Source organism: Octopus bimaculoides, chromosome 2 (genome assembly GCF_001194135.2).
Source record: "Octopus bimaculoides isolate UCB-OBI-ISO-001 chromosome 2, ASM119413v2, whole genome shotgun sequence".
Lineage (NCBI taxonomy): Eukaryota > Metazoa > Mollusca > Cephalopoda > Octopoda > Octopodidae > Octopus > Octopus bimaculoides.
Window position 1 is genome coordinate 14,239,971 of NC_068982.1, and position 11,648 is coordinate 14,251,618.

Sequence of the window (11,648 nt, forward strand, 5' to 3'; positions counted from 1 at the left end):
GATCTTATATATATATATATGCTTCAGAATAGATCGTTGGTTAAGCAGAGAGTGTAATATGAAGTTAAATAGATAACGAAGTAGATGACAAAGGAACAGGAAGTTATACGATGAACTTATCAATTAAGTGCTCAGGTCAACTTAATTGACAAACACTCCACCCTGCAAATCTAGCCTGAAACCTACTGCATAAGAAATTGTCTTTGTATTTTGCAATAGTAAAAGAGGTGAAACAGTAGAAGACAGGAGTAAGCAAAAATAGTTAAAGAGTAGCTTAATATGAGTAGATTGATTTTTTCGTTTCTCTATTTGTTGGTTCTTTTTTTAGGATAAGAATTCTATGTTCTTTTTAATTAATTCTTTCTATAATAAAATGATTATTCCTAATTTAAAATATATGTTATATAGCTGAAAATTTGACGAACAATGAACGAATGTGGATCATCAAGTAGTACAGGAAAACAGAGAATGCAGAAATGGTTAGATAGACATGGACTGAAGAATTTCAAAGACCAGCTCCATCAAAATTAACAGTTTACAGAATATGTGAGAAATTTGAGTAGAGTCCTCATCTTCTTTGGTGTTAACACATTTCGACCGATATACTCTCCAGCCTTCATCAGGTGTCCTGGGGGAATTTACGTCAAATGTAATATCCGCCAAATGTAATATCCATCAAATGTAAATATCTGTCACAAAAATATCTATCAAATGTAAATAATGTACATAATTCCTCATCTCTCAAATATAGAACTGTTATTTCATCCATCTTTACATTCTGAATTCAAATGTCGCCAGAGTTGACCTTGTCTTTCGTCTTTCCAGGATCGATAAAATACGTACCAGTTGAGCACCAAGGTCAATTTAATTGACTTACCCTGTCCCCTAAAATTGCTGGTCTCATGCCAAAATTTGATACCATAATAATTTCAAACTTGATGCAAAGTATGAATGACTCTGTGGAAAGAGTTTCTGCATAATATTGCTCAAATTGTAGTTGATGTTCTTTCACTGAGCTTGAATGGTCATAAAAATGTGTTCGTATTTCAGCATTTATGCTGTTGAAACTGAATAATTAAAGGGATATAAATGATTTTATTGAGATGCTGTATTCTTCACTCCTCTTACATGCTAAATCTCTTGATGAATGCATTGGAGAGAATCCTCACTAATTTAAAGCACTGAGATCTTATTTTAATTCCGATAAAATAGGCTCCGAAAATTCGTCTTCAAACACACACACGTATGTACATGCATACATACATACATATGTGTGAGTGTAGCTTACTATTTTTTGTTGGCAGTTTCCCTATCTTTTCACCATTAGCATTACAAAAATAAAGAAAAGAGTAAAGAATGCTATGGAGGTACTTCATTGTTTAAGGCAAGTCGTTGGTTTTTATAGACGAAATAATTAATGAAAATTTATCTCTGTGTCACGGTTTGTCTTAATTGTAAGGATATTATGTTTGAACAATAAATAAGAAGGAAAAAAAGGCAAAAAGGAAATTCCAACTTCAACTTGATAATTATTACAGCATTTGCCATTATTATCTTCTGGAATGGAATGGTGTTATTAAATACACTGCTAACATAGGAACAAACTGAATCATTATGTGTAGTGTTAAGTAAGAAAGAGTTTAAAAAATGGGACCAGTACTCTCTTTTGTCAATGGCCATTATCTAAAAAAGAAATTACTTGTCGAATGAGAGATGTAAAATAAACCTGCAGAATGGAAAAGAAAGACATACCATGAAAAATGTCATTCTGGACTTCAAATGGAATTTAAAATGCAATGTTCAGAGTTGTTAATTTTATGTCAGTACTTCTACAGCATACCGACACATGATATGTGTTGAACGTGTTTTCGTGCCAATGAATGTTCAATGAGTAAAAGAACGAAATAAGCTGGATGTGACCACAATAGAAGCTGCTACACTGTAAGAGGAACCTAAATTTTCAATCATATCTATCTATATCTAAGTACATTATGCATGTGTATGCACATATGTGCATACATACATATATGCATACATGCATACGTATGAATGGCTGAACTTTGAGAAGAGAGGCATGACCATGAGATTGCACCTAGAAAGTTCCCCTCTGAAGCACAAGTCTGGGCAAGGTTGTTTATGGAACCAGCCTCCCTTTTCCATGCTACCGATGTTATCCAAGGGAAAGGCAAAGGGACCAATACAGCTTGGCATCAGTGATGTCACAACTCATTTCTACTGCTGACTGAACTGAAGCAACGTGAAATAAAGTGTCTTGCTCAAGAACACAACACACAGCCTGGTCCAGGAAGCAAACTCACTACCTCAGGATTGTGAGCCCAGTGGTCTAACCACTGAGTCATGCGTCTTCACTGAGGAAAGAACGCAGATTCTTAATGCCTACACTACGAATGGTCGTGATATCTAGGACTATAAAGAAATTCCACAAGACCTTAAGATTTAAGGGATGAGGAACAAAACAAGATACTTTCCATCACAACCTTGTTGCCAAGTAGGTTGCAGGTCAAAATTTTATTCTAAATTAAAAAGAGAAAGAAAGCATACATACATACAGAAATTTATCATTTGGCCTTTGCCAGTAAGACATCCGAGCGAGATCGTTGCCAGTGCCCCTGGACTGGCCCTTGTGCAAGTGGCACGTAAAATACACCATTTCGAGCATGGCCGTTGCCAGTACGCGCCTGACTGGCCCTCGTGCCGGTGGCACGTAAAAGCACCCACTACACTCCTGGAGTGGTTGGCGTTAGGAAGGGCATCCAGCTGTAGAAACTCTGCCAAATCAGATTGGAGCCTGGTGTCGCCTCCTGGTCCACCAGTCCTCAGTCAAATCGTCCAACCCATGCTAGCATGGAAAGCGGACATTAAACGACAATGATGATGATGATGATGATGATGATGAGCATGTCTAGATATGCAACCATACGCATGAGAATACATACATAAAGCAAAACATACAAATCTGCACATATACATACATACAGGAAATTAGCTGCCCAGCAGATGTTAACATGAAGCCAAAGATCAGTGAAAAAGAGAATACTTTTGCTGAACTATTGAGAAATCTGCAGTTACTCTATCTGTAAAAATGAAATTTCGCGATTGTATATTTTAAAACAAATCCATAAATTTAAAATCTAATTTTAACATTGCCAAAAATTCTCACCAACCACAATCTCTCATGTTTTAATTTTAACCCCATTATCACATAGAGCACGATGAGCCATGATCTTGGCCATCAGGCACAGGTCGACAGGCCACGATTGTGGCCCAGATAGGTGCATTTAATTTATGGGCGTTTGTTGGGGTCTAATGTCACTCAAACGATCCGATACCCACCAGAATGCAAGAGGACTAATAGTTCAACTAATGACTTTTCAGATGATGTAAAACTTGCCACCATTATATACTAAGAAGATATTTTAACTATTCTTTTGTTTTTTATGTGTGCATTGTAGTTTCATTTTCATAAAATATGCTCAGCAGTGTATGCTATGTAAGTGCAAATCCCAGCACTTTATGGGTTAATCGTGGAACAACAAACAGTGACTGCCTCCCTCCAAATAACTTCAGATAACAAGAATAGTACCATTTTTTTAATGACACTATAAATTTTCACTCGACGCGACTTTCACACAAGATATGTTAATTTACAATTCAATTTCATGTTTGTTTGTTTTTTTTGTCTTTTTGCGTCATTCAGATAAAATGTAGATAACGGATGTAGCTGCTTAGAAGGACTCCCTTCAATGATATATATAAGATGTGACATGAAGCTCTATTGAGCAAAATTTAATAAAACCAGACAGGAAGACACGTTCGCATTTTACACTTGTTATCATATATTTTTCATGATAAAAGTGAACAAACCTGGTTGTTTTGAAAATAAATTAAATCAAAAAAATATTTAAATTAGAAAAGGTGGTGCTCCAGCATGGCCGCAGTCAAATGACTGAAACAAGTAAAAGAACATATCATTCAGAAATTGATAAGTAATTACTATTTAAAATTACTAGTATTAAAAAAAGATGATTTTGTATCAAACTATTCTTAAAGAATTGGTTTGCATTTAAATGAATTGATAATGCATCTTACTGATTTCCAGCCACAACAACTAAGGATGAAATGATATTCAAGCTCTTGCGCGATGTAATCCAAGACTAAATAATAATAAACATGTAAAGAATAAAAAATTTTGAATGGTAGGTGCAGGAGTGGCTGTGTGGTAAGTAGCTTGCTTACCAACCACATGGTTCTGGGTTCAGTCCCATTGCGTGGCATCTTGGGCAAATGTCTTCTACTATTGCCTCGGGCCGACCAAAGCCTTGTGAGTGGATTTGGTAGACGGAAACTGAAAGAAGCTCGTCGTATATATACTCTTTTACTCTTTTACTTGTTTCAGTCTTTTGACTGCGGCCATGCTGGAGCACCGCCTTTAGTCGAAGAAATCGACCCCAGGACTTATTCTTTGGAAGCCTAGTACTTATTCTATCGGTCTCTATAGCCGAACCACTAAGTTACGGGGACATAAACACACCAGCATCGGTTGTCAAGCGATGTTGGGGGGACAAACACAGACATACAAACACACACACACATACACATATATATACACATATACGACGGGCTTCTTTCAGTTTCCGTCTACCAAATCCACTCACAAGGCATTGGTCGGCCCGAGGCTATAGTAGAAGGCACTTGCCCAAGATGCCACGCAGTGGGACTGAACCCGGGACCATGTGGTTGGTAAGCAAGCTACTTACCACACAGCCACTCCTGTGTATGTGTATGTGTGTGTGTCTTTGTGTGTCTGTGTTTGTCCCCGACCATTGCTTGACAACTGATGCTGGTGTGTTTATGTCCCCGTCACTTAGCGGTTCGGCAAAATAGACCGATAGAATAAGTACTAGGCTTACAAGGAATAAGTCCCAGGGTCGATTTGCTCGACTAAAGGTGGTGCTCTAGCATGGCCGCAGTCAAATGACTGAAACAAGTAAAAGAGGTACAACAATGCACTATAATACAAAAAATGGACTATATACCTGTTATAATTTTGTTAGATAGTGCATTATTGTACCATTCAAAACTTTTTATTCTTTAGAAACAATACAGAATGCTTCAGGCCGAGTTCGCAACCGCTAGGGAGTTGATCAAGCTATCTGAGAAACGTGCTAAAATCGGATGCCAAATAAACTTTAGAAATAGCTGACCTCATGCACTTCTCATGAGGAATTCTGGAAGGAGCTTCGTGAGACCAGTGCTGAGACGCTTCCGAAAAAAGAAAAGCCATTGGAAAACAGTTTATAGCAGAGACTCCATCTAAGAATATCTGAAGAAGGAATTGTATTCCGAAATATGTTGCTTTTGCAGAAAACGGGAAAATAGTTTCACCATTCCATAGCAAAACCATTGTACTACACTCGGACAATTTTTGATATCTCAGCATCTGAAGCAGCTGGGGATATGATAGTTTCACTAAAAGAACTGGTAATTGCAAGCAAAAATAAATATTGAAAGAAACACATTTGGCCAAATTTGAACATACAACAGTTTAACATAATAGCAACAATATATATATCATTGTAATTATGCAAAAGTATTGTAAGTCCAAAATGTTGCTTTTTCAGAAAACGGAAAAATTATTTCACCATTCCATAGCAAAACCGTTGTACTACACTTTGACAATCTTTGATATTTTGACATCTGAAGCAGCTGGATATACGATAGTTTGACCAAAAGAACTGGCTATTGCAAGCAAAAATAAATATTGAAAAAATACATTTGACCAAATTTGGACATTCGACAGTTTAACATAATAGTAATGAAATGAATGAATTTATTAAAGCATCAAACCATAAAAATATTATGGAGATGTACTTGCATAGCAAGCGACCTGATCTGAGATCGTGTGCTGGAATGAAAACAATTGCAGCATGGAAGGTGTTTATAAGCCATTTAAGAAACACACAAAAACTGTTAGCACAGAATTTTATCTGAACAGGTCACAGTCTCAAAGCGACGAAAATATTTTGGTAAATTAAATTTAAATGTTGAAGCGAATCTAACGGTTTTTGTGTGTTTCTTAAATGGCTTATAAACACCTTCCATGCTGCATAAAAATATTGATGATGATATAACTAAAGTGCAACAGCCTCAAGGAACGTCACAAATTCACAAAATACCTTTGTGAGTACGAAGCAATCGTGAACAAAAAAAGAAGAAATATAATGAATCTTATTTACAATATGGATTTACTCTTACACTGAAAAATAATGAAGGATAATAATTAATTTGGCCACTGAAAGTGTGAAGCCTACCAAATTAAAAAGACATTGATTCAAGACATACCTAATGTAGCAGGAAGTCTAAAGAATTATTTGAGAGGCTATTGAATTTTTTCAGTAAAAAGGTAAATCTCTTGAGAATCATATTCACGCTATAGAAATAATGAAGTAGTGAAATAGTCAAGGGTTTTATTTGAAGCTGCATATTTGCTTGTGACCTCCCCCCAAACGGGTGGAGGCATATGCAGTAATAGGGATTATCAGCAGGGATTAAGATAACATTTATTGTTCAGGGAGATGGTGCACTCCATAGTTACCCTTTCGCAAATCTCTGCGACGAAATGGAATCTAATTTCAGCAAACATTTGATGTCTCTCAAATGGACGAGCTTTGAAATGGAAGTTAGAATGTAAAAAATGAAGTCGGGGACAATATTCAGATTTGGCTAATTTATTCATGAAAGAAAATTAGTTATGCAAATTGTATTTTTTACTCATTTCAGTCATTTGACTGTGACCATGCTGGAGCACCGCCTTTAATTGAAGAAATCGACCCCAGGACTTATTCTTTGTAAGCCTAGCACTTATTTTATCGGTCTCTTTTGCCGAACTGCTAAGTTTTGGGGACATAAATACACCAACATCGATTGTCAAACGATGGTGGGAGTACAAACACAGATGCAAAGACACACACTACCAGGGTCAATTCGTTTTATGAAAGATTCTTCAAAGCAGTGCTCCAGCGTGGCCACAATCTGATGACTGAAACAAAAAAAAAAGATAAACAAATGATTTTATTTTTGAAAGTGCACTGAATTTTAATTTGATCAAAAAAGTTATGACTCACAATTTGGAGAGTCTAGAAAGCAATTTCCAGAAATATTGATTTCAAATTTTGGTAGAAAACCAACAATTACAGAGCAGAGGGTAAGTTAATTGTATCAACCCCAATGTTCAACTGATACTTATTTTATCAACCCCAAAAGGATGAAAGGCAAAGTCGACACCCATTGCATTTGAACTCAGAATGTAAAGACAGACAAATTGCCACTAAGCATTTTACCCGACAGGCTAACTTTCCTGCCAGCTCGCCACCTTAACCCATAAAGCGCTGGGATTTGCACTTAGATAACATGGACTGCTGAGCACATTTTATGAAAATGAGACTACCATGCACACATTAAAAACAAAAAAATAGTTAAAATATCTTCTTAGTATATAATGGTGGCAAGTTTTACATAATCTGAAAAGTCATACGTTGAATTATTAGTCCTCTTGAATTCTGGTGAGTATCGGAGCGTTTGAGTGACGTTAGACCCCAATAAATGCCCATAAATTAAATGCATGTCGACCTGTGCTTGACGGCGACGATTGTGGCCCATCGCACTTCATGTGTTAATTTCCAGAAATAGTTTTTATCAGAATTAGGTAATAACCAATTGGATCAGATTCAAAACACAGTTGAAACACAGCGTGTAAGGCATCTACTGTTAGATAAAAGTTCAGGAAGAATGTGTAGAAATTTGAAGTGATTCAATTCTCAGGCATAAATTTTCAATGAAAACCTTACATGTGTTTTATACTCGGTGTTTGTGCGTAATTTCCTATGTTGTACGAATTAGGCAACGAAACCTTTCTACCATTTGTCATAATGTTTTTGTGCAAATCAGCATTTTCGGTGTTGACTGGAATTAAAACAAAACAAAACAGAAATTACTCTGGTATTAATAAAATTGCCTTAAGACAAGCATTAACAAATTTGAAACCAAGATCTCGTTTGTGTAAAACTAAATAAGCACGTCCTTCTCACTAATGATATTTTTTCTGTTCGTAATAAATTTATGTTTTTTAAAAAGTGAGAAATATGTTTTTTTTATTTTTATTATTATGTTTTTGTTAAAGATTTTACGAGGGTTGCGACGAATTTCGGCATTTTATGCCTGAGGGAGAAAAGATTCTCTTTTATATTTTGATATTAAAGCTAATTTTTGAATTTTTGTTTGTTTCGAAGTAAAAGTTGCTTTTGAGAGGAGTTTTTTGATTTTAAGAAACGATCATTTTGTGTATTTTTTAATTGTAATTTTTTTTTAACATTTTTTTTCTGAATTTGATTTTTTTTTTAAATTCAATAGTTGCTGATTTTTATTTGAATTCTTGACAGGAAATAGTTAATTATTTTTCTCAAAAGAAAACAAACTACGTATTTATTTTTGCTAAATATATGAGAATAATTTCCTTTTACTTCGAGTCGCCTGTTTTACGAATAACAATTAATAGAACTTAGTTCTCCTGAAACAATAAGCAATCCTTTCTACTATAAGCACAAGGCCTGAAATTTTGGTGGAGGGGCCAGTCAATTAGATCAACTCCAGTACGTAACTGGTACTTAATTTATCAACCCAGAAAGGATGAAAGGCAAAGTGGACCTCAGCAGAATTTGAACTCAAAGTATGGGCAAAATGCTTAGCAACATTTCGTCTGTCTTTACGTTCAGAGTTCAAATTCCGCCGAGGTCAACTTTGCCTTCCATCCATTCAGGGCCGATAAAATAACTTCCAGTTGTGCACTGGAATCGATGGAAGTGACTTAACCCATCTCCCAAAATTGTTGGCCTTGTGTCAGTTTTTTAATGTTTTTATGGGCCCTTGGATACTACTGTACAGGCCCAACAGCTTTGTGCTTGCTGCCCCCTCACTCTTGATGTGGACCATAAAATCTGAAATGAGTACCATCCCAGAAATGCTTATCTTTGTAGTAATTCAGGAACAGAGATCTTGTGTAGCTGAGGGTCTATGTATGATGTATATGAATGTATCCAATGTTAGACATGAGTCACTTAACCAATACCATTGACTCCAGCACTTAACTGACTCTTTATTCTGTTGATTCCGGAGTGATGAAAAACAGTTGACCTCAATTGGTACTAAATTCTGAAGGTAAAGAGTTGGAAGAAATATCTCTAAGCATTTTGTCCAGTGCTGATATTTGAATATAGCAACTTCGGAATGTTTTCGCAGCTCCTCTGATTGATTCAATAAATACAAAAATTATTACATTTGCTTTTTCATATTCTGGTCGCTTTTCTGATTTTTTGCATCAGAATATCACTGTATATCTTTGTGCACCGATTATTGTAAGTGAGAATACAGACAATAAGGAGATAAAAGATCCACTTGATCTGCTAAATACAGCAGCTAAATCCTCCTTAAATCATACCTTATACAGTTTTTATAATAAAAAGGACATGAAATAATTTAAAAATTAATCCTAGATGCCACAAGCAGATTGCTTTTGTTACAAGAGGCAAGCTGGCAGAACTGTTGGCTTGCAGTGGCATTTGCTCCAGCTCTTTACAGTGTGACTTCAAATCTCATAGAATTTAACCTTGACTGTCATTGTTTCGGGAGAAAGAGTTATAGATCTGTTCAAATTCAGATGATCTAGGGCAGGGGTCAATGAACCGGGGTAAATTACCCTAAGTGGGGTAAAAATGAAATTTTTGGGAGTAATGAGGACTATTTAGACAAGTATTATTATATTTAAAAAAAATGTGTTCCTTGTTACGACAGAAATTTTTCTTCTGGCATGAGAAGGCAGTTTATTTATAATTGTATTCTCCATATAAATAGATTCAATAAACCTTTTGAATTCAAAGAATCTATGATTTTCTTCCTTTCAAATCAAGAGTGTAACATCATCATCATCATTGTTTAATGTCCGCTTTCCATGCTGGCATGGTTTGACTGAGGACTGGTGAGCCAGATGGCTGCACCAGGCTCCAATCTGATCTGGCAAAGTTTCTACAGTTGGATGCCCTTCCTAACAGCAACCACTCCGACAGGGTAGTGGGTGCTTTTACGTGCCACCAGCACGAGGGCCAGTCCGGCGGTACTGGCAACAGCCACACTCAAATGGGGTTTTTTACGTGCTACCTGCACAGGAGCCAGTCCAATGTTTTGTTCACATGCCACTGGCACAAGTGTCAGTAAGGCGAAGCTGGAAACGATCACGCTCAAATGGTGCTTTTTACGTGCCACCGGCATGGAAGCGAAACTGCTGCTCTGGCAGTGATCCCGCTTGGATGGTGCTGTTAGCGCTCCACTGGCACAGGTGCCAGTCAAAACAACGGTGTAAATAAATATATTTTGGGATAATTGGTTTAAAAAGTTCCCCACCCCCTGATCTAAGGTTACATTAGAACAGTAACAGCATTGGATATACCTTTAATTAGAATATAACCATTACAAGTGTTTCTGTATTACTTTACCTTGGATATTCCATTCATCTGCACCTTTCATTGAGATGTATTCATATTTGCTGAGTTACAGTCATTTTTACAGCAGCATATACGATCTCCTGCTTGTCTAAGATAATAAATATTATTTGGTTTATTGTGTTTTTCTTGAACTGTTTAAATATATTTCATGTGTGATATGGATTATTTCTGTTTTAAAATTATTATCACTAGAAACTTTCCAACAGTTAACATCATAAATTGCTTTGTCAGGAGATTAAGCCTGAAGGAAAGCAGATATTTAAACAAACATTCTTGAGCAACCAATGACGATGCAGATAATATCTTCTATACAGATGTGGCACAACTATCAGATTTTATCTTATCATAGTGACTTGGAGATGGTTTTTGTCTTGTGCATATAGCTTTGTATTTGAAATGCTCTTTTAAACAAAATAAGATGTATGTGCATACAACAGTTCCAGAGCTGATTATTCTGTTATGTAGCCGCCATTTTACTAAAGATATCAAATATATATTTATCCATTCTGTTGTTCACTGTGTGTTTATTTATTATATAAATTTCTATTTGCACGGAATATTCTCATGTTGAGAGCATTTGCTGCGGAACACTTCTTCAATCTTTAGACACTTTAAAGATATTTTAAAGAGGTTTTGTAGGGAAAACATGTATGATTCTATGCATGTAAACATGATGTTGGGACATTACACTGGAATAAAGTATAAACCACCAAATTTATCATTAATAAACTACCTTATACGAGTACTATATTTCAGCTTTGTCTTCTTTTTTTTTTGTTTGTTTCTGTTTTTCCTTTTTTTTTTAGATCATCTGCAGAATTAATCTAAAACAAAAGATGTATTTTATATTTTGGTCAAGAGAATTGTCATACAGGACGTCAAACTCGTATTTCTATGATGCACACCAATGCTGAGATACACATTAGGTGTGGGTTATTTATACTAGAAAAGAGGTTAAATTAGATAATGTATCCTTCCCCACAGACTGTGATAGTCAAGCTTGTTTTGGACTTTTTATTATTTGTAAAAATTATTGTACCTAGTGGATCTATGCTTATCCAATTCCCAGAAGTC